The 22,174-nt window shown below is 37.5% G+C and overlaps 1 protein-coding gene across 2 annotated transcripts in view; it reads right to left on the bottom strand.

Moving 5' to 3' along the window:
- Syt1 (synaptotagmin 1) overlaps nucleotides 1-22,174 on the bottom strand; it is a 508,800-nt gene that overhangs the window by 398,435 nt on the left and 88,191 nt on the right. For both annotated transcript variants that reach the window (XM_048418341.3, XM_048418342.3), the window contains exon 2: nucleotides 12,919-13,019. The gene's annotated coding sequence lies outside the window, so the exon portion shown is untranslated. The remainder of the gene's footprint in view (nucleotides 1-12,918; nucleotides 13,020-22,174) is intronic.

The following is a 22,174-nucleotide window of genomic DNA, read 5'->3' as shown; positions in this document are numbered from 1 at the left end:
AATTAGGCAGAATGTTAGATGGAACAAAAAGAAATGAAGGGAAGTTTGATGGTAACATGCTTCAGCTTTATGGTAAACACAGGGATTGTTTTTATTAGGTCAAGTATATGTGCATAAATCATCTCCCATACTGCGCCAAGGTGCTTCTGGCGCGGGAAGAACACAGTGGTAGCCTTTTGTTTTCAATGTTCCATCTTGTTAGAAGGAACTGCAGGGAAAACAGCTCCTGTGTTTACAACAGACTGGAATCAGAGACTACCATGTAAATCTGAGTGTTGGCTAAGCAGAATGCAGGTCGTGGACATAAAATCTTCAACTTTGTGCTATATATGTGCTATATATTTTTCCTATTTTTAAAACTAATTCCTTATCTTCCAAAGTGTTATTTTTTTTAAAGTAAGGAAGAAAGTAGCTGATATAAAACTAGATTAACAATGAGAACTACAGATATTTTCATTGGATAAATGTGATTTGAGATGGTATGTTGGGTTGAGTACAGTGGTTCTAAATGGGAGAACATTAGGCGGTGCGAATAAATTTGAGCATATGGATTGTGAATCACTTTATAGAATTTTATGCCAGAGTCTAAATTATAAATTCAAATATAATTAGAGTGTTCTTACATTTGTGCTTTGAAGATACCTGGTAGGTAAACCCGCCAGGTAAAAGTCCTTGAATGACATAAAGTCCTTCAATGACATACAGAAGCCATTGTGAAGAATGGTCATCAGTTTGACTCTAGAAGAGCTGTTGAGATGCCTTGTGGAATAGTCAATCTTTGCCTTACCTAACAATAAAACAATTTCAATACCGGAAGAATTAAACTAATCATCCTCTTAGGCTCTGCAGCCATCACTACAGGAAACAGATTTTGAGTTCTTTTTTCCTCCTTCTGCTTGATCACATCCTGTCCTTATTCCCAGGGAGTGAAGCAACAAAATCCTTTACCTGGAGAATTGTTAGATTGTGCTCATATTTTAGAAACTTCAGCTTTATCACACAAGTTAATATTTCAGGAAATCCCCACGCTTCCTGTACTGTTTGGTCTCAATTCTTATCTATAAATGCCTGAGTAATAAAGCATTACAAAATGTATTTCTCCATTGTCACGCAGAATTGTATAGAGTTTTTTTTCACAAAAAGCTAAATAATTCTCATTCAAATATGATAAGAACAGACTTCAAAATTCTTGCCTGAAGTACATGAACCTCATATGTTCATTATTCCTTTCTATTGTTTAAGTTGTTTTGAAACTCTTTGGTTTGTAGTATATACTGTTGTGTGTGTGCGCACGCACGTGCGTGCGTGCATGATGGTTATGGTGCATATTTAATATATCTTTATTTCTTATTATTTTATCATCATGAAACTTATTTATTATTCTCTTGCTATGCTGCTACAACCTTCAAATAAGTGTGATCATATTTCTCTTTGTATATTCCTTTTAATTCTTTCTTCAATTATTAGATTTAATTAAAACTTAAATTTCAACTATGAGACTTAAAGAGTCAGGTCTCTAATAAAGTAGACATACTTAGGATTATTCTTATAATAATTCTATTTGAATACCTTAAAATAATGTTTATGTTAGCAGTTTATATTGTGAGCTTCACATCGATTATGAAACAAAACGATCCTAATTTTCTGTATCTAATAACAAGTAATGTATCATATAATGAGTTTCTTTCACAAATATAGACTTTCAAAATATTTTCTCTCAAGTTCCATTGCTTATTGTTGCTTCCTATTAACAACCTAAATGTATACTTTATATTCAAAAAGATAATAAAATGGGTAATTATGTCTAGGGTATAAGAAACCACATTATAGTTATGTGAAATATTGTCATTGTTTTAACTTTCCACCCAGAAGCTAGTAAAGTTATTTGTTAACATTTGACATTTATTTCTGTTTCACTCATGTGGGTGTTTTGCCTGCATGCATGTCTGTTCACTGCCCTTATGCCTAATGAATGCCACAAGAGGGCACTGAATGCCTCATATGTGGGGGTTACGGATAGTTGTCAGCTGCAATGTAGGTGCTGGAAACTAACTCAAGATTTCAGGAATAGCAGCCAGTTCTCTAAACCACTTCGCCATCTCTACAGTCCTCTTTATGAATATTTCTTACTGGTTTTTCCTTATTAATTTGCCTTACTAGTTGGATTTCTCTAGGCATTTTCTTCTGTTCATGGTCAAGATTACCTCAAAATAAACCACACAGTAATTGCAGGTTTGTCTATAGAATTAGCTGGAAGTGTATTGTACTCTATTACTCGATCCCTTCTCCATTTCCTAAGAGATCACTTTTCTGTATGGAGAGACTGTCTATGACTATGAGATATGTTGGAAGCATCATCTGATTATCTTAACAGAATTTCCCAGGTTCTCTAGCTGTACTGAAGACATGTGAATACAAAAGGATGGCCTGCAGATATACCAACTATCTTGTAGAATTTTATACTTTGTCAAGATGCTAGAGTAGCATCCTGTATGTGGACATGCATATGTACAGCTATGAATATCTGAATGCAAATCTTTAAAACACAATAGGTCACATCCAAGAATGCTGCAAAAACTAGAAGGGAAATCTCATGGGAGCAAAGATTTCACATTTGAAATTGGTTATGAGACAAAGGCAACAAAAGGACTAAATGATGAAATCATGACACGGTCAGGGTGTGGTGTAGTTTCCTTTTCAGGACACTTGGCTGGCTATCAGGAAGGCCTGACTGATATTGTTATGACTTCAAACGTTTGATTAACTATATCAAACAATAAAGCTGGTCTTCACATTATTTCATTGACATAGAAACATTTGATTCAGTGAATAGAGCAAAATGTTTTCCCTACTTAAATATTACATCCAGAGCATCACCAAAATGTTAGCGGATGTCTACTTTATTACTCAAAATTATTGAACGTAACAAGCCAGTTTAGTTGTTCGGTGCTGCTACCCCAGTTCTAGACAGGCAGAGGTAGAAGGTCTCCATGTGATTAAGGTTGGCTGGACAAAAGAATGTTACTGTCTCAAGACAGCCAACAGCAAGAAATAACAAAAACTTATTTGTGAGTGGAGAACCTCTTCAGTCATTTCTGAAAAGATGAATTTAATCCTTGGTAATAAGCTCACGTAAGTTTGAAACTTAAGTTTCCTGATGATGTGCCCTTAATACCCAAGTTCCCATCTCCAATAATACCCAAGGCTAACTCCCATTGTCATTGTGTCTATTCTTTTGATTATATCATATTTTTATCAATAAGGTGCCTATCCCTTCTTCCCCTGCCTTCTATTTATGTTGTCTAGCCATGCTGACTTCTGCAATCTTTACATTGTTATAGGATTTCTGTAACTTTCTGTAAAATCTGTTCCCCATCCCCCCTTGTTTCAATATGGTTTGTGACGAAATGATTCTGGAAGTGACTCTCTAGGTAAAGTATTTTTTTTTCTTCTAATCTTAAAATTCTTTGGAATTACCTCACCATGAAATGACTTTGGAAATCCTAGAAGATAGGTCATCAGTTCTCCCTCTGTGTCTCTTCACTTCATTCTCTGTTTTTCCCACTTGCAAGAAATCCACAAAGATCTTCAGATATGACTCGCAGTTCCGTTATACCCTATTTGGCTGTTTCTCCTTTTTTGATAGATCTTTCCACTACATTTTAAGTTTGAAAACTGTATCTTTCTTTTATGTAAAGTTTGTCTTTTTTTTTTAAAAAAAACTATTTTGCCTTTATTGTGCTCTATTATTTATAATGATTTCCATTTATTATTTTCTTTATATTCATTTAAAAATGGTTCATATATGCTTTCAAATTTTTTAAACAGTTCAACCCTTTTGCAACCTGCTTGGTCTTTGTTACTATAGGTCTCAGCTGGAACGTTAATTATTTACCTGGTTCATGGTAAAATGAAGCTCAGTTTTGTTAGGGTTTTGTTCTAAAGTGGTCCTTGGGGCTCTGCATCAAAGATGTATGTAGTGGGAGATTTCTATTAGTTTCTCTATGTGAAGTTTTGAAGGACACATGTACACACACATAATACTCAAGCTTCACAGTGTGTAGGGCCAGGACTGCCCTTGTCATGGTTAACTCTGTTTTTCTCCTCTTCCTTCTTTGTTGCATTTAAGATGCTCAAGCACCCGAACTTTGGACACCTTCCTTGGCTACTGTGTTCATTTCACTTGTTGCTTCTAGAAAGCAGTGACATTTCTAAGGAAATTTATCTATGCAAGATTTTCAGTTCATGATTTCCAACCAGTTTAGTGCTAAACCTTTTGCCGCCAGAAACCGGATAAAGGAAACCACCTCTCCTCTTGTGGTTGTGACATCAGCCATTACTCACTGGGTTCTGCCTGTGATTTCTTTTCTGGCCATTAGGGTAATTTGTTTGTTTATTTCTAATTGACTTGTATCTTCAGTAAGTCTTTTTTTTTCTTTCAAAGTTTATTAAATTATAAAAGTTTCCATTTCCGCCCCTCCTCCCAACACTCTCCCACTCCCCCCACTCCCTCTCCTCCTCCCTCTCCATCCCAAAGAGCAGTCAGGGTTTCCTGCCCTGTGGGAAGTTCAAGTTCCTTCCCCCTCCCTCCAGGTCCAGGAAGGTGAGTATCCAAACAGACTGGATCCCCAAAATCCAGTATATGCAGAGGAAACAAGTCCCAGTGTGATTGTCAATGGCTTTTCAGAAAGACTCCGGGCCAGCCACATTCAGAGAATCTGGTTGGATCACGTGCTCATTCAGTCCCAGTCCAACTGGCCTTGGTGAACTCTCATTAGATCAGTCCCATTGTATCAGTGGATGATCGCACCCCTCGCGGTCCTGATTTCCTTTTTCATGTTCTTCCTCCTTCTGCTCCTCATTTGGACCTTGGGGGGCTCAGTCCGGTGCTCCAATGTGGGTCTCCGTCTGTATCGCCATCCATCATCAGATGAAGGTTCCCTCTGGTCTTGCCTTCTTTGCTCATGTTCTCTTTCCTTCTGCTTCTCGTTTGGACCTAGGGAGTTAAGTTCAGTGTTCCAATGTGGGTCTCTGTCTCTATCTCCATCCATCGCCAGATGAAGGTTCTGGCACTCTTGTCTATTTCTAGTCTCCAGGAGGATAACTACATGATTTTCTTCAGGTTCACCTTCTTATTTAGCTTCTCTAGGATCACGAATAATAGGCTCAAAGACCTTTAATTATGGCTAGAATCCATTTGTTCAACTATGTTCATAGCAGCACTATTTGTAATAGCCAGAACCTGGAAACAACCTAGGTGCCCCTCAATAGAAGAATGGTTAAAGAAGGTGTGGAACATATACACATTAGAGTTTTACTCAGCGGTAAAAAACAATGACATCTTGAATTTTGCATGCAAATGGATGGAAATAGAAAACGCTTTATTGAGTGAGGTAAGCCAGACCCAAAAAGAGGAATATGGTATGTATTCACTCATAAGTGGATTCTTCAGTAACTCTTACATTCTAAGAAAGAAGTGGATAGGTCCAATAAAGGTGATAATTAATCTTATTGCTAAATATCAAACTGCCTATAGGAAGCAACTTAGTTGTCAGGGATGAGTCTAAACTCTAAACACAAACTAAAATCAGACAATGCTGCACTTGGCCAATATTAGAAGGACAGTATTATGACCTGAATGCTTTTGCCTCCCCGCGTTTATATGTTAAAATCCCTCAGTCTCTGGAAGGTGATAAGTTCACAATCTGCTTTATGTTTATGAACTAATGCTCTTACATTAAAGACCTAAGAGAGACCCCTTTGCCCTTTCTGCTCTGTAAGACTTCCATAGAAAAACAGTCCTGTAGAAAATAGGCCGTTGAGAGATACTTAATCTGCCAGCACTCTGACCTTAGACTCCCCAGCCCAGAGAACAGGGGTAAATTCATTTCTGTAGTTCATAAACTACACTGTGTAATGGTGTTGTGTTAGAGTGGGCCTCAGGGAGCAGTACACACAACTTCCCAAAGTTCATAACTATAGAGGTCCAAGCAAATTTATGTTTCAATGATTCCTTTTGTTGCCTCATGTTCCTATTGAATGTTGGAAAGTATTCTTTCATTTGTCTGATCTTGCTCTTGCTTCCTTTATGCTTTTAAAGGGATTGTTTGAAGTTTTTTTTCCATTTTCATCTGAAACTTCTGAGGTATTCAAATTATTTTTAGAGGCGCAGTATTTAAAGAGATTACATATATGGCAAAATGGCAATTTTATGTTTCAGGTATTTTTCAAAACTGCATCCAAATAATATTAGCACCAAATAAGCCAATTAACAAAAATAAAACTGTTTCTTTTATTGTTTTAAAATAGAAAAATTTTATAAATTTTTTTTGTCGAAATAAATTCCAATATAATGAAATTTAAAAATATTATTAAAATGGTATTCAAATAAATATGTATTTTAACCTAATAAGTTCCTTTTAACTGATATTGTTTCAAGCAATCACTAGTTTAAAGAAAATGATGAAACCTTGCTATGAAATTTTTGGACTCTCTACTCACTGTTTTGTTTCAGTGACTATAAACATTCTCAAAGGTTGATGTATGTCTCATCTTATTATCAGTTTCCTGATTTATCATTATTATTCCAACTCAACCATTTTCTTTACTAGAACCAGAGCAAAATTTCAGAAATCCAGCCTGTTATTTTTATATTGAGTAGTCACACACAGTCCCGACTGAACTTCGAATTGACTAGCCCAACCTAATACATGCCAAAGTCACTCTGCCAGACAAGCAGCAGAGAACAGAATATTTTTTCTGATGTATCAGAGTAGGACGCTTAGTTGCTGTAAAATATAATTAAGAAAAGGCTCAGGATTAGATAAAAGGCCTTTCTGGCCTAGACTGTGGGTAAGGGTTCAGCAAATGAGACACTACATGGACCCTGCCATTACTTAGGCTCAGTCCTATGAATGTTCTCAGTCAACTCAAATATCTGTTATAGGAATGTAATTTTTGTCCCTTTCATTTATGTGAACCAAAAACGTGTAAGACTCCAAATAAGTGGAACAGAGAATTTTGGTTCATGATTGAACAGTAGGCAACAGTGAGGCTAAAATGGAAACAGGGTCTTTGAGTGAAGAAAAGACAAAACAACTACACGATTAGAATTAGTGAACTAATAATATTTGGTGGTTCTGATCATTTGTGCATTTGTCCCTTATTAATCATCTATGTCTCTATAAAATAAAATCTTGAGATTGGAACCAGTACAAAGATACTTCTAGGGGAACTGTCATGTAAGACCTTAACAATATTATTGCTGTAAACTCAAGAATGGTGGACTCAGGTTCCATCCTGGGCAAGATGGGTTGAACCAAGGAAGAATAAAACAAAGACACTTCTATATTTTGCTTATCGTTCCTGATACATGATAGAAAGGAGCTGTGGTCACATTTAAAGATCCTGCTTGATAATTTTCTTCAAGTGGGAGAGAAACCACTTGAAGTGGAGGGCGTGCTGAACACTGAGGGATTTAGGAGCTACTGGGAACAGAGATTCTTCTAGCCTTCTTTAGTTACTAGAGGTGATCAAAATCGTATCCTGCTGTCTTTCCCAGGATTGCTCTCATGCTTCCATCTCTCTCATCCCATAGATAGGCAGAGAGGCTTAGGTCAATACAAGAGATGCTACAGGAAGGACTTCAGCTTGAATTTATTAACCTTCCTTCATTCTGGATGGAGAATGTTAGTTATGAACAATATTTCTGTTAATTTACAGTTCTCAACTCGTTGTTTAGTTTACACAGGAGTAATAGGAGCTCTTAATAGGAACACCATGATCACCTTAAAAAGTCTGAATATAAAAGAACTGAGACAATACTTGAATTGAAAGCTGTTGCTTGAGGTAATCAGGTTCCTGGTCATCCATTCCCAAACAGAAGCACCATCTTCCCTCCACCTACTCAGATTTAATAAGCACAAATAAAAACAAAATGTAGCAGTACTTTTTCACTGGACTGTCAGCCCGCAAATAATGACAGAGAGACTTCTAATTAATCCTGAAAGCTTGGTCATTACCTTAGGCTTGTCCCATTAGCTGTTATAATTTAAATTAACCTGTTTTTGTTAATCTATGTTCTTTCATGTGACTTGGTTAATATTCCTAAAATCCTGACGTGCCCCAAGTGGCCTGCCCAAGATCCCCGGGCGGCGGGCTCGGCAGAGACGGCTGCCAGAGCGGTGCAAATTCCCAGCGGCGAGTGGCAGAGCAGTGGCTCATCCTGGGCAGGCTGGTCCTGCCATGCAACTGGGAGAGCCACCCAAGCGGGCAGGTGAGCAGGCAGCGGGTAAAAGGCTTACAAGACACAGTAAATAGACATAAAGCTGAACATTTATTACTTAAAGGAAAGAGAGAGAGAGAGAGAGAGAGACGTGTGCACACGCCAAGAGAGAGAACAGTATGAATGAGTCCAAGATGGTTCGGCAGGAGTGGAGGGGGGGGGGTCCGCTGGGAATGGGCGTGGCTTGTCCCTTAAAGGGCCAAAAGAATAACATTGGTTATCTCACATTTGTACAGTATGTCCAACCTCTTAGTGTCTCACTGGTGTTTCCCTAGCGTAATCCCAGTGTCTGGAATTTTCCTTTTCTTTCTCTCTCTTCCTGAATATCCTGCCTATTTCTCCTGTCTAGTTTATTAAATCAATCAGAATGCACCTTAGGCAGAGACATATCACTTTACAGTGTAAACAAATATTCCACAACAACAAATAGTAAAAATAAAACATAGAAATTCAAATGATAGGGCAAAAGAGTGTTTATGTCTTAATAAGTCAATTGAAAATTTAAAATCTGCATAGATCCTAATAAACGATATATATTCAGCAATTGTTTGATACATTAAGTGGACAGCTATGTGAATAAAGGCAGGAATTGGTGGATTTTGTTTACTTGACACCTTCTTTATTTCTTTAAAGATGCAAATGATCAAATCTCTTTTAAAAATGGAGGGGGGTCGTATATCCTGAGCTGTGTGCTTAGGAATTCTGAGGAACAGCATCAGCAGAAGCTCAAGGGCCCTCTCTTTACTGGGTCCACTGAGATCCTGAAATCAGTGTCTGTGCCCACCATGTGTCCTTACCTGAGTTCTAAATGGATGTGGTACTGCTACACGAGGGTTCTATGATGTCAGTTTCCCCAAGTTATAGACATAGCCATTAATGAATATTTTTTTTTTTGACACAGCACTCACTAAGTATACCACGCTGGTCTTGAATCTCTTGCTTTCCTTATGCCTCTGATGTTTGAGTGTTGGAATTCTAGGGATGAGAAACAGTTACCAGCTTCATCTTTTCTACTTACTAGCTTCATATTATTACTATCTTGTACTGTGTGGGCATTGCCACGCCCCCTGTAGCTCTACCAGCGTCTCCCTTCTCTATCTCCCTTTTCTCTTCCCAGGAGAACACAGTTCATGTTATAATCTATGTTTTACAAAAATCCTTGCAGTTTAGAAAAATATCTCATATTCTTTGTCAATCTTTAGTTTAGTTATAATTAGACCTGTTTTCCTTTGGTATTGATATCTACAACAAATAAGTAATTTGAAAGCATTTGGTTTAGATGATACAATTTTAGGAATCAGAAAACATTGTTTTCTACTTCTCTTCACTTCAAATATTACAAACCATAAAATTTTAGTATAATTTTGTCAATTTAAAGAATGAATCAACATATCAAACATGATTTACAGCATTGTTTTTTTTTAAGTGTAGAATGTGTTTTGGATCCCAAATATTTAATTTATAAGTAAAACTTAGAAAACATCACACTTGAAGTTAGTACTCATGTTTCTCTCTAGAGGCAATCTTGAAGGGAACCCACAACAACCCTTTTCTCATCCTACTCCTCTCTCCCCTTCTTTTCTTTCTGCTTGATTTGTCATGGATGCTCCTGGATTTGGAAAATAATTTAACCCATTCCTATCTCTTACAGGTATGATGATGTTTACAATGTCAGTTAACCTGCAAAGTAAAATTGTGGTCATTTTTTTTTTTAGACCTTAGCCTCAATGGGCTCACGATGTAGGTAGCAAGAATTAATTTCATGGATCAAATACTTTCTGCTGTTTTCCTGCTGGCGCCAATGGTTTTTTTTTTTTTTTAAACTTTCTTCCAGTGCCTGCGGTAATCACAACATTTTGTATTCTCACAGTTCAGAAGACAGTGCGCTGTCCCCTACCTCTCATTTACGTGTGTACTTACTTTGGAGTTTGGCATACTACGCTGGAAGACATTATCTAATTTGTTTGCAAAACAATAAGAAAGTTCTCCAGATAAAAATGACTACTTATGAAGAAATTGTGAGCTTCAGTCTCAATGATTTAATCTTACCAGTGGTGCATCCTTTTAGACACCCACAGGAGTTGTCTCAGTCAGATCAATAAAAAGAACAGGTTGGAATTCTTTTTCGAGACAGACTTTCACTGTAGCTTTGGAGCCTATTCTGAAACTAGCTCTTGTAGACCAGCCTGGCCTCAAACTCACAGAGATCTGCTTACCTCTGCCTCCTGAGTAATGAGATTAAAGGCGTGTGCCACCACGGCCTGGCCCTGGAATTCTTGAAGAAACAGGGCTTATTGGTCTTATAACATGTTAACATCAAGCTAATTACTCAGAAAGATGAATAAAATATAAGATTCGGAGTCAAAGACTATAATAGCTGTACAGATTATGAACTGAATTTTTTTCACTGTGGTAAAGATAGGCTAGAACCTTTGAAATCAATGTGTGTGCCCTTTGTTCATTAAATAACAGCAAATACAGAATTTTTAATTTCAAAATATTAAGTTATGAGTAAAAGGGAAAGAAGTTAAGCCACCCATATTGCTTAGTGTAGTCCCAGGAATTGTATGTATGAAAGAGAATTTAAATCCAAACTTAATTTCAGCATTTCTTTTAACTTTGTCACTGTGGTTTGTCAGCTGTTTTCTTATGTGGTGGTCACTGAATACTGTAGCAGAGCAATAATCAGATATGTATAATTTGAATAATGACTCTATTGTCCATTTCCAAAGATTCTGATTCACACCTGGTGTGGGATCTGGGACCGTATATTTCTGCGGTCTCATTTTAGCCTTCATGTTGAGATACTTCCAAAATATTTGAAGACAGGGAGCATTAAAGGCTTCAAAATGGAGGAGAGATGGACATATTTCAAACTCTGCAAGGTAAGAACCACTGTCATGAAATCAGGCAGCTTTTATCATAAGATGCTCGGAGTTTCTGTTACCCATCAGTGTTGCTGTAATCATGGTGTAGAAAATTAAAGTGCTATGTACAACAGGTCGGAGCAGTTTGGGGACCACTCTATTAATAACCCATGTGAAAAATTACAATAATTTGGAAAAGCACAGTTCAACAATAACACCTGTGATCCTGCACAGTGGCATCTTCCTATACAGAAGACAAACATCTCTAGGACCGAAATCATTCATCCCTAAAGCTAAAAACTTTGTTTTAATCACATGATCCCATTGAATAGAAAATCATATTTTCCTATATACTCATTTCTTTTTATTTTAAAAGTTTTATATATATTTTTTCGATTTGAGAGACCTCATTCAGTGGTTCAAGACAGCCTTGAACTCACAGCTCTCCTACTGCCTCAACCTTCTGAGTGCTAGGATTACAGACACGAGCCATCATCCCTGTCTTATATAGCTCCTAGTATGGTGATAAGTAGTAAAGACACGAAGATGAAAGTTCCTCATAATAACAACATTTCTCTTACATAGAGTGACAGTAATGTCAGAGGCAAGGCTTTAGAAATTCTAAACACCAGGAACACAGAAGCCCAAATAAAAAATCTGTGAGTCACTAATTTTCTACAAAGGACTGTGTTTATGCCTAGGAAAAGTGTGTTCGAAACGTCGTAGAGCAAAGGAGTCATTTGATTGGTTAATGAAGAGTCGAAGAGTGATAATTGAATTTGATGGCATTCATTAGATAAGACATTCGAGCAGCAACTTTACAACCCCGTTATGCACTCTAACACATGTAATCGTGGCAATGTGATCCATTCACCTCAGTGTTGGATTAGGCACCGAGCAAAAGGAAGAGACATGCCATGGCCCCAGAAAACGCTCCTCTGAAGCAAATTTTGCTAACACCTCCTGCCCCCCAGCCCAGTATTCTAGCTCAACTATCATCTGTGTAGCAGGCCCCAAAAGCACAGAGGCAGATGCCATGACATATTCTCTCAGAATGCAAGGCCGCTCAAGATCATCTGCAGACAATGAACCGTGACAACTTTGGAATCGACGAAGTCCAAACGAACTGGGGAAAACATCGAAAGCGCTATCAAAGTTCCCCGCTAACTAATCTAGCCCTTCAAACACATTAAACATCACCACAATTCCAGAATGTATGACAAATATGAACGTCCCTTTAACACAAGAAAGAAATTTAAAGAGACACAGTTTACGATGGCTAATTTTCACTGTCAATGTGATTGAATCTAGGACCCCTTCAGAGACTGGTGCTACCCCATCTCTGTGTCTGTGAGGACTAGCAGAGCAGGGGAAGACCCACATGAATGGAGACAACACTGCAGATGTGGACCAGCACAGAACAAAAGAGGGTTAGGGAGAAGGCTGGCAGATCACCAGTAGCCCCCTTTTTCTGCTTCTGGGCCACTGTGCTGTAGGGCGAAGTTTTCTATGATGCTCTGCTTACCACTGTAGACTGAATAGTGCACAAAATAGCGCTGAAAAGGCCATTGTGCAAAACAAGACTGCTTCCTCCCGCAAATTGTTTATATGAGTGATTCTGTAAATCGTTCATATAAGAAAAGAAATTAATAGAGTCTCATTGTCTCTCCAATTACCTAACTCCCCAACACACATCCGGATAATGAAAGAAAGCACATTGATAAGAAGCAGAACCTATAAAAAGCATTATTGTTTTTTTCTGAATACCTTAATGGGATGGTCCAGGGGAGCTTCAGGATGGTAAGGGCACGAACTTCTGATCTGACTGCAGGTGTTGGTTGTTCAAGTGCTCTCTGGCTCTTGTTCTCCTTGAGAGAGAAAGCACAGAAAGAATCCATGAACACGCTGGCTTGCAATTCGGCACATGCTTTTACTATTGACTGGATATAGACTTCTGCTTACATAGCCCATTCATTATTCATACCGGGCTCCAGCTTCCTCGATTCCTAGTTGTACTGGGTGCTCCAGGCTAAGAACCAATAGGTATGACTCATGCTGACATTAAAAATCTCCAGTCACCCCATCAAGCAAGCAAACAAAAACCTAAAAGAATAAAAGTCACAGAAGAGTAGCTTGGTTTATAAGGGCAACTTTTTCTTATTTCTTCTGAGCTATCCTGTTTGATGGCACGGGTCCACAGAGGAGAAACAGCCTCCGCTGCCACGGAAGGTCCCAGTGGAATTACCAGCCACAGGGAATTATCTCTAAGCAGCTCGCATTTTGTTTTGCTAACAAGACTCCATGTTAGGAGACTGAAGAGCTATCCTTTTCTGGCGATGTTCCCCCACCCTTTTAGAATTATTGAAAAGCAAACCAAGTCTATGCTGATTTGTGCATCTCTTTGTGAGCAACAGCAGCCACAGCAGGATTAATAAAAAGGGAAGATATTGCTATTTACCCAGGGAAGATATTGAAATGCTGTGTGTTGTACATAAGCATCTGATTGGCAAAGATTCTAGCGGCTCCATTCCTTGCTTCCCGTCCTTAGTCTCTTGTCTCCCTCGTCTCCTTTTATCATGTATTTTCTCTCTTCTTCTGCACATTACCTTCTGTTTCCTTTAATCACTTCCTGCTGTACTTATCTAACCTAGTTGATATGAAAATAGCCTTGCATCCTGTTTCTACACATCAGACCTAATATTTCAGATATAAAGCCCTACGTATGGAGAATTCAAGTGGCTTTATCCTAAGTCTGAGTTAAAGTCTTGCATGAACATCATGTTGGACACCATAAATGGATGTAACTTGTCAGTTGTCAATTAAACTAAATTAGTTAATTTTTTTTTAAAAAAAATGGATGGAAGTGCTGATATCAATCAGACCATTGTACTCTCTTTACAGTTTGGTTTTCAACTCTCTGGGGGGAGCTTACATGGTAACACCCTGTTATTTGAGGATTCAAGTTTTCCTACAGCATCATATATAAGTGAATATGTAATTCCCTGCAGCTTTCATCATGATCCACAAACAATTTAATAATTTATTTGCAGTTGTTAAGAATCCTGTTTACCAACTAATGGACCAAGGTCACCCTGGCATAAACATATATGAAAATGTGCTGGTTTTCTGGGTTTGGGAAAATCAAAACCCTTGATGCTATATGAGAATTTACTTGTTGAGTGACTTTAAAGTCAGTTTTCTGACTATAACAGAACAGGGTTAGTAGGCTCCCGCTCAGGCTATCTCTGGATGTTTAAAAAATAGATGTTTAAACATCTGTAATTTGTTCAATGAAATTTGGCTACTTTCACCTTGCATTTTTGGGGGGCTCACAGTTCTTAGAGATTAAAAGGAAAAAAAACACAGATACTCCCTTCTTTAAAAAATTAGACATATAGAAAGAAAGATTATAACTTGTAAAGTGTCTCAATGCATGTTTAGGATATGCCACGGTGCACAGGGAATTTTTTTTTCACTGTCAAGGGTAATTTTAGCTGCTCACTGTGAATAAAGTATAAAAGGTCATCACTGATATAGGTAGATGTGTGTGTGTGTTTGTGTGTGTGTGTGTGTGAGTGTGTGTGTGTGTGTGTGATTCAGTATATTACCAGGCATGAGGTAATCAAACACTTCTTTTCTGATCTATTACAACCTGGGTTTATTTGATAGTTTACCCAATTGTATCCTTCATAACTGGATTATTTTTCCACAATGATTTCCAACATAAAGTAGGTTTTCTCACCAACAAATGTCTATGATGCTTCTCTCAAGACTTCATGTCTCAAAAACATTACTTTCTCAGGAAAGAGGCCACCTGCATCAGATTCTCCACAACAGAGGAAATTGTATGAGTAAACAAAGTACATGAGTTCTGGAAGTCAAATAGTAGAGATTAAAAACCCTCTGTCATTTGGGAATGCTGGCCAACTCACAAGCCATGGACTTCTAGCCGTCTACACTGGGGACAGTGGTAGCACAGACTTCAATATACAGACTAGACAAGAAGAATTGTTTACAGGGTTAAAGAAAATCCCCAGTTCCACCCAGAAACTGCTTTGCCATGAGCTACATAAAACTACATGCCATCAACTGAAGATATCTTCTATAGAAATCTCTTCTTCATTTCTCTTAGAAACAATCACCTGAAGGCTGAGTCTTTGCCAGAATTCAAAGCATGTAAAAAATAGCAAATGCTGCCTCTACCCCAATGCGACTATAGGATGATTGACAGCCTGTCTTAGGAGTGAGATGCCTCTTAATTTATCAACTGTTTTCACCTATTTCATGGATGTACTATAAATTTCATTGGATTAGAAATGGATTATCTTAATAGTCTAAGAATCTGAAATAACCTGAGGGAATGTACTTAAAATTACATTTTCTCTCCAAGAAAAATTGCCCAAATGACTTCTTCAGGATACTCCTAATATTAATATATGTTCAAATTTTTCATATTCTATTTTTTAGTTATTATTCTATTTTGACACTCAAGTAGCAGATTTCCTTATGGTAGTTTTATACTTTCTTGGTTTTGTTTGGTCTCAACTTGCTTTCTCTCTTCCGTCTTCCTTCTCACTAGCCTGACATAAACCCTTTGATCCCTAGTGTCTTCCTTCAGATCCACAACACATACCCTCCATGTTCTCCCTACAATTTTCCCTTAAGGCCTCTTTTTATTCACTGTCTTGGGGATTCTTTCCAGTTTCCTGCCACCTATACTCACTCCACATAAATGTACATATGAACTCTTGGAAGCTTGGGTCCGCATATGAGAGATACCATGCAATGTTTGCCTTTTAGAACCTGGGCTACTTTACATCCTTTCCAATCTTTTCCATTTTCTTGAAAATTTCATAGTTTCATATTTCCTAATGGCAGAAGAACATTGCATTGTATATCATATTTCCATTCTCTCTCATCAGTTGATGGGAAACTAGATTGATTCTAGTACCTTGCCATTGTCAATAGAACAAAAATGAGCTAACAGCTCTGTAGTAGTATAGAGAGACCTTTAAGATTATGCCCAGGAGTAAGAGAGCTCAGTATCATGGAAGATCTATCATTATTTTTGGTATCATGGAAGATCTATTATTATTTGTGGTATCATGGAAGATCTATTGTTATTTGTGGGAAGCCTCTACACTGATTTCCATAATGGCTGAACCCATGTACACTTTTACAGACGTGAAGAATTCTTCTTCCCTTAAATCCTCACTAGCATATGCTTTTACTTGTTTTCTTCATGACAGCCTTGATGACAAGGGTGGGATAGAATCTCAAAGTAGATTTAATTTGCATGAGCTTGATATTAAAGTTGTTGAATTAATCCCAGCACTCGGGAGGCAGAGGCAGGCGGATCTCGTTGAGTTGGAGGCCAGCCTGGTCTACAAGAGGTAGTTCCAGGACAGGCTTCAAAGCTACAGAAAAAGCTTCAAAGCTCTGTCTTGAAAAACAAACAAACAAACAAACAAACAAAAAACCCCAAATATATTCCTTCTTTTGTCAACAGTTTGCTAGATTGGGTTCTTTGCTCTCTTGTTTAGATTTTTGGTTTTGTTTTTGTTTTGATTTTGTTCTTTGTATACTTTAGATGTGCAGGTGCTGAAGGTTTCCCTCTCCTTCCATAGGTTGTCTCTCCACTCAGTTAACCTGTTCACTTTGGGGTTCAGGAGCTTTGCAATTTCATAGGGTCCCATTTGTCCATAATTCACTGTATAGTGTAATTTTTAAGAGGCTAATTTGAACAGTACTTTAGTTTATGGAAGTCAGTATAGTAAAGATTTAGTGAACCTCAAAATGCAAATAGAGATGATTCATTTAGGATGCATGACCTCAAGTATTTGACCTCATGGATAAACAAATCACAGACAATAGACCAGCCAGTTACCCAAGACATGAATGTTCAAAATTAACTATACTCATTTTTTTTCCAAAATATTCTATATTTGTATGAGAGGAGTCTTGTTTACATCAGGCAAAAGAAAAATGGAGGGGAGAAAGTGTCCGAGCTGAGGTTTTAATATTTTCTTAATGAACTTATATAATTTAAGATTAGATGTTTTCTAATTGTGTTAGAAACTAAGAAAACAAAACCAAGCAAACCAGCACATCCAAACAAGCAAAACGACCTCAGGAATAATACATTTTTTTCCTGGCACCGCCCACTTAGCTACTGTAACACCAAGTCTGTAAACTACAAATGCAGCATGCAGCATTGATTTATTGTGTTTATATGCGTATTTACAGACTCAACAAGGTTTCCTGATTCTGATCCTTGGAAATATGATCATAAAATGAAAACTGAGATGCCCAAATGTACTGCTGGTTAGTGGCATAACTGAAATATGTGCCCCGTTTCTTAGCTTCCAGCCTAGTGACAAACACCCATGTCATGTAGACTGCACATGGCCCTCATTACTATACACAGGCTGCACCAAGACAGCGCTGCACATCACCTCTCTCTAAAGATTCAGAATTTGAAACTTAGAAATGCTTTATTAAAACTAAGGTGTTCTGTCTTTTTAACAGTAATGTTTTGGGAAAAAAAATCTCTTATAACTGTTTTCTTTGTGAGACGAAAAACACAATGGTATTTCATATACTTTCTCATTGTGCAATTATAAGAAAAAAGAGATTTTGAAAGGCTTGTCTTTCTTGCCTGACTGAGCCCATGAAAAAAGTTCATCTGCTTTTGTAGTTTTTTTGAATCCTAAAATCTTCACACAACTATGCTGTGAATTGTTAAAAAATTGTACTGTTCACTTGATTAGCTTACTTTTGCTATTCCTTTGTTAGCAAGAACTAATGGACATGTTTTTTTTTTTTCTTTCGTAAACTCATTTTAGAGTTTGATTCCAAATATTTCAAAAGAGGCTTAGACCCCTTTGTAGAATACATTTATTTCGCAAAAGAGCATGTAGATTTTTGCTAAAACCACCCCTTGTGAGCTAAACCGCAGCGCCAGTGAGTTGAGTTACAGTGACTTACTGCTAACAGGTAACCAAGCACAATGGTGCTAGCCGTCGTGAGCATGTGAGCCTATAGGTAAACTGAGCCAAAGTATATGTCACAGAGCTGGAAAAAGCACACAAGCTTGCAAGCTGATTCTCACTCTCTCTCCCTTGTGATGGGCGCTAAAGTCCTAGTAATTAGTTTCATGCCTCCAACCACCAGAGCCATCATAGTCTCATTTTAATAAGCAAAGGGATGAAAGGTGCACTCCCCACAACAATCAACCCCTTCAGCTCAGAGCTGCAGCAGAGCAAGGGACAGCACTGAACAGAAAAGGGGAAGAGGGTGGACAGCAATTTCTCCAGATGAGAAGGCAGTGCAATTAAAGCTAAAACCTGCAGCAGCTTGACAGCACCTTCCTGCAGACCCAAACGATTTTAAAAGATGTTTTTGGAGCATAGAGTAAAACAAAAACAAAAACAAACAAACAAAAAAAAACCACGCCGCACTGCTTGGGCTATTTAATACATGTAAGCTTTTACATAGTGTGATATAATACATACTAAAATACATTTACTATTTATTTACTATAGATTTAAGTTAACGAACAATTGGTGAATGGCCAATAGGGAAGTCCTTTCTGAGTGATATTCAAATCTGAGAACTCTGTTCGTCTTCACGAATTGAGTGTTAGTCTTGGTTGCCATGGAATTCTTTCTTCCTTTCTTTTTAAAAATACAACGTGAAAACTTGAATGTAGTCCAACCTTCGATTTCATAATTCACACCAAAACTGTATGAAACTAGTTTTCCAATATCATTGCTTTGGAGAGTGAATGAATTAACCCAATTCAACATAGACATTGGCCGGATTCTCTGAATGTGGCTGGCCCGAAGTCTTTCTGAAAAGCCATTGACTATGATACTGGGACTTGTTTCCTCTGCATATTCTGGATTTTGGGGATCCAGTCTGTTTGGATACTCACCTTCCTGGACCTGGAGGGAGGGGGGAGGAACTTGAACTTCCCACAGGGCAGGAAACCCTGACTGCCCTAAGGGACGAAGAGGGAGGAGGAGAGGGAGTGGGAGGAGTGGGAGGGTGTTGGGAAGAGGGGCGGAAATGGAAACTTTTATAATTTAATAAAATTTACTTTCAAAAAAAAACAAAAGGAAAAACAAACCTATAAAATATTAGTCAAAATACAAAAAGGCATAGTGTACCTACATTGAACCGATATTGGCTGAATTGCTAAGTATCATTTTCAAGTAATTAAATTAAAGCTTTGTATGTAAATAAGTAATCTTTAAAGAAACCATGTTGGAGGTAAAGGTAGTTAGGTCGCTGTAAACAGTTTTGCAATATATAAGGGCTTTAATCCAAGAGAAAAGCAAGTCATTTTATTAATGCAAACAAATATAAACTTACAGTCATTTTTAAAGTTTACTCTCATATAAGTGTTTGTTTTTTTATAAACTATTCTGCCCACTCTAAGCTGTTACTTTACACATTAAAGTCTCAGAAACTGAGCAAGAAAACCAGACAGTTAGTATCACCCCCAAAGAAAACTGCTGTTTGTACTGGTTGAGTAATGGCAGCAACCTTCTCTCTCCCAGCTTCCTAACTCATCCACTTCTTTTGGGAATGAACATCTTCTATAGGTAATAACAATGGAAGGAAAAGAACTAGCTACACTCTTTCTGAGCAATTTACATGTTTCTTCTATCAAATGTAAAAAGCCACAGTTGATTCCAACAACTTCGATTTCCGCAAGCCCATAAGATCTTTGGTTAATTGATCATACTGGGTAAAAGAAAGACTAGGAAACTGGCCTCCGCCCTCTAAAGTTACTTCTCACCTCTGAAAGCATTAGGAGGAGAGCCTTTACTAGTTTGTAGCGCTGGCCATTGAGCCAGCTTCCCACATGCTATGTGAGAAGCATCCATTTCCTGAAGAGACACTCAGACCTTTGAAGCTAGAGTTTTATAGTGTTTATAATTAAGCCCAATTAATGAGAAACAGATAAAATTTTAGAACATTATATAAAACTAACAAATGTTAAATGTCTTTTATTATTACCATGTTCATTTGGAATGTGTATAGGTAAATTAATGCAGCATTTTCTTTCAGGCCCTTTATTCTTTTTTGCAAAAGAAATAGGCAAATCATAAACTACTACTTGATAGGGGAGTTTAGCCAATCATATTCTGTTTGTGGGGCGTGTTGTCCTAAGGCAAAAGTTTAGCTATAAACCTGGCTAGTGCACTTCCCTGCTCTCTCTCTCTAGCCTGGATCCAGCGTTCTGGACGGTTGGGATTCTGGTGTTAGTTTTCCCTTTTTTTTATTAAAAGCTAAATCTTTTATATAGTATTGGTCTGTTTATTCTATCGATCGACCACGCCCACTACAGCTGCTAACTAGCATATATCTATTTAGTAAAAAGCATTTGACTGAATGATTTTTTTTTGTACAAAAAGGTAAATCCATAATCAACATCTCTGAGAATCCAATCTGTTTACCTAGTAGCATATTTGAGCTACAAATCTGAGTTTAGATGCATTTCTAAATTCATTACAATGATCATGGACAACAGTGGTTCTTAACTTTCTATGTTACAATTCTTTAATACAGTTCCTTACATTGTGGAGACTCCAACCATAAAATCACTCCAACTATAAAATTACCTTCGTTGCTACTTCACAACTGTAATTTTGGTATTGTTATGAACCAAAAAATAAATATCTGTGTTTTCCAATGGTCACAGGTGACCCCTAGAAAATGGTTGTTTGACCCCAAAGTTGAGAACCACTGAGGTAATAGTTCTTATATTCCTATGAAGAAGATAATACAATTTTCACTGGATAATTAAGAAGCTTGGGAATAAAGTGATTATGTAACTTGCTCATGGTAACACTATTAGGTAGAAGTTGAGCTCAGATTTGATTTCCATCTGCTTTCAGGCTCGTGACCTTAACATATCTTTATAGGAATGAAAGAGAATTGCTCCTGACTAAGTCACCAAAGGAAGTACAATGAACACTCTAACTTTTTGGCCTAGTTCCAGTAAGGATCTTTGTTCTTTCTCTCCAGATTTGAAATGCCTAAGACCTTCTACCTTTTTTTTCTTACGTGGTCATCCAATATTCATTTTAAACAATTTCATAGCTGTTTTACAGTGAGTGAATAATACAAATCCAGAGGACAAGTACTTTAGTTAGGAATACTAGATCGACTCCTCCTTGCTTCTTTCCTTTTTTTCTGTAACCATCCACAGTTCTGTAAGTGAATTCTCCTATGTCTGCAGAAGACACATTTTCTTTCCATTTCCACTCTTGACATTGAGACCACTGACTCAAAACTTTTTCACTTTATATCTAGAGACTGAGATAAATTCCAAAATAATTTTCTACATCTGATCTATTCTAAACACCAATATAAAGTTAATTTTCCTAAAACACTTCATTAGGAAGCCATTCCTATTATTAAGAAAGATGCTGGCAGAAACAGCAATAGATATTGACTCTTGGTTTATCATTAAGACATATTCTCCTTGAAGACAATCTTGATCATCTACCAAGGCATTTTACAAGAGGTGTATAATATAAACACAAAGCTAAAAATGCAAAACAGATAAATTGTGTCACTTATTCACTTAAAATATTCAAGCTTTGATTAGGCTATCTGGATCCACTTCATGACATTTTATTTTCTGGGCACTATTAGCTTCTCCAGTTCCTCCTGTTCACACTTCTGTCAGTTTTACCCCATAGTCAAATCAACACCTATAATAAGTCAATCTATTTGTTCAGGCCTAAGGTGGCATTCCTCTTCAATGCCTGAGACCATACAGTCTCTTGTTCTGTTCTCCATCCTCCCAAATTGCTCTAGCCATGTTGACCATTCCTCCAGCTCAACATTACTTTGCTCTTCTCCACATTGCTTACGCTTTGTCTTCCCTCGTGGCCTTTTTCTGGACATTTGCAATATATTGTTTTAGCTTATCCTAGTCTTTGTTCAGTAGTCATTTTTCTATTGGGCTGTTCTTTATCATCCCAGGAATCTTTCTTCGTGTATA

The sequence above is a fragment of the Myodes glareolus genome, chromosome 26, assembly GCF_982192425.1.
Source record: "Myodes glareolus chromosome 26, mMyoGla1.1, whole genome shotgun sequence".
Taxonomy (NCBI): Eukaryota; Metazoa; Chordata; class Mammalia; order Rodentia; family Cricetidae; genus Myodes; species Myodes glareolus.
Note: the sequence above shows the minus strand (reverse complement) of the source record. Positions and strands in the feature narration are given on the sequence as shown.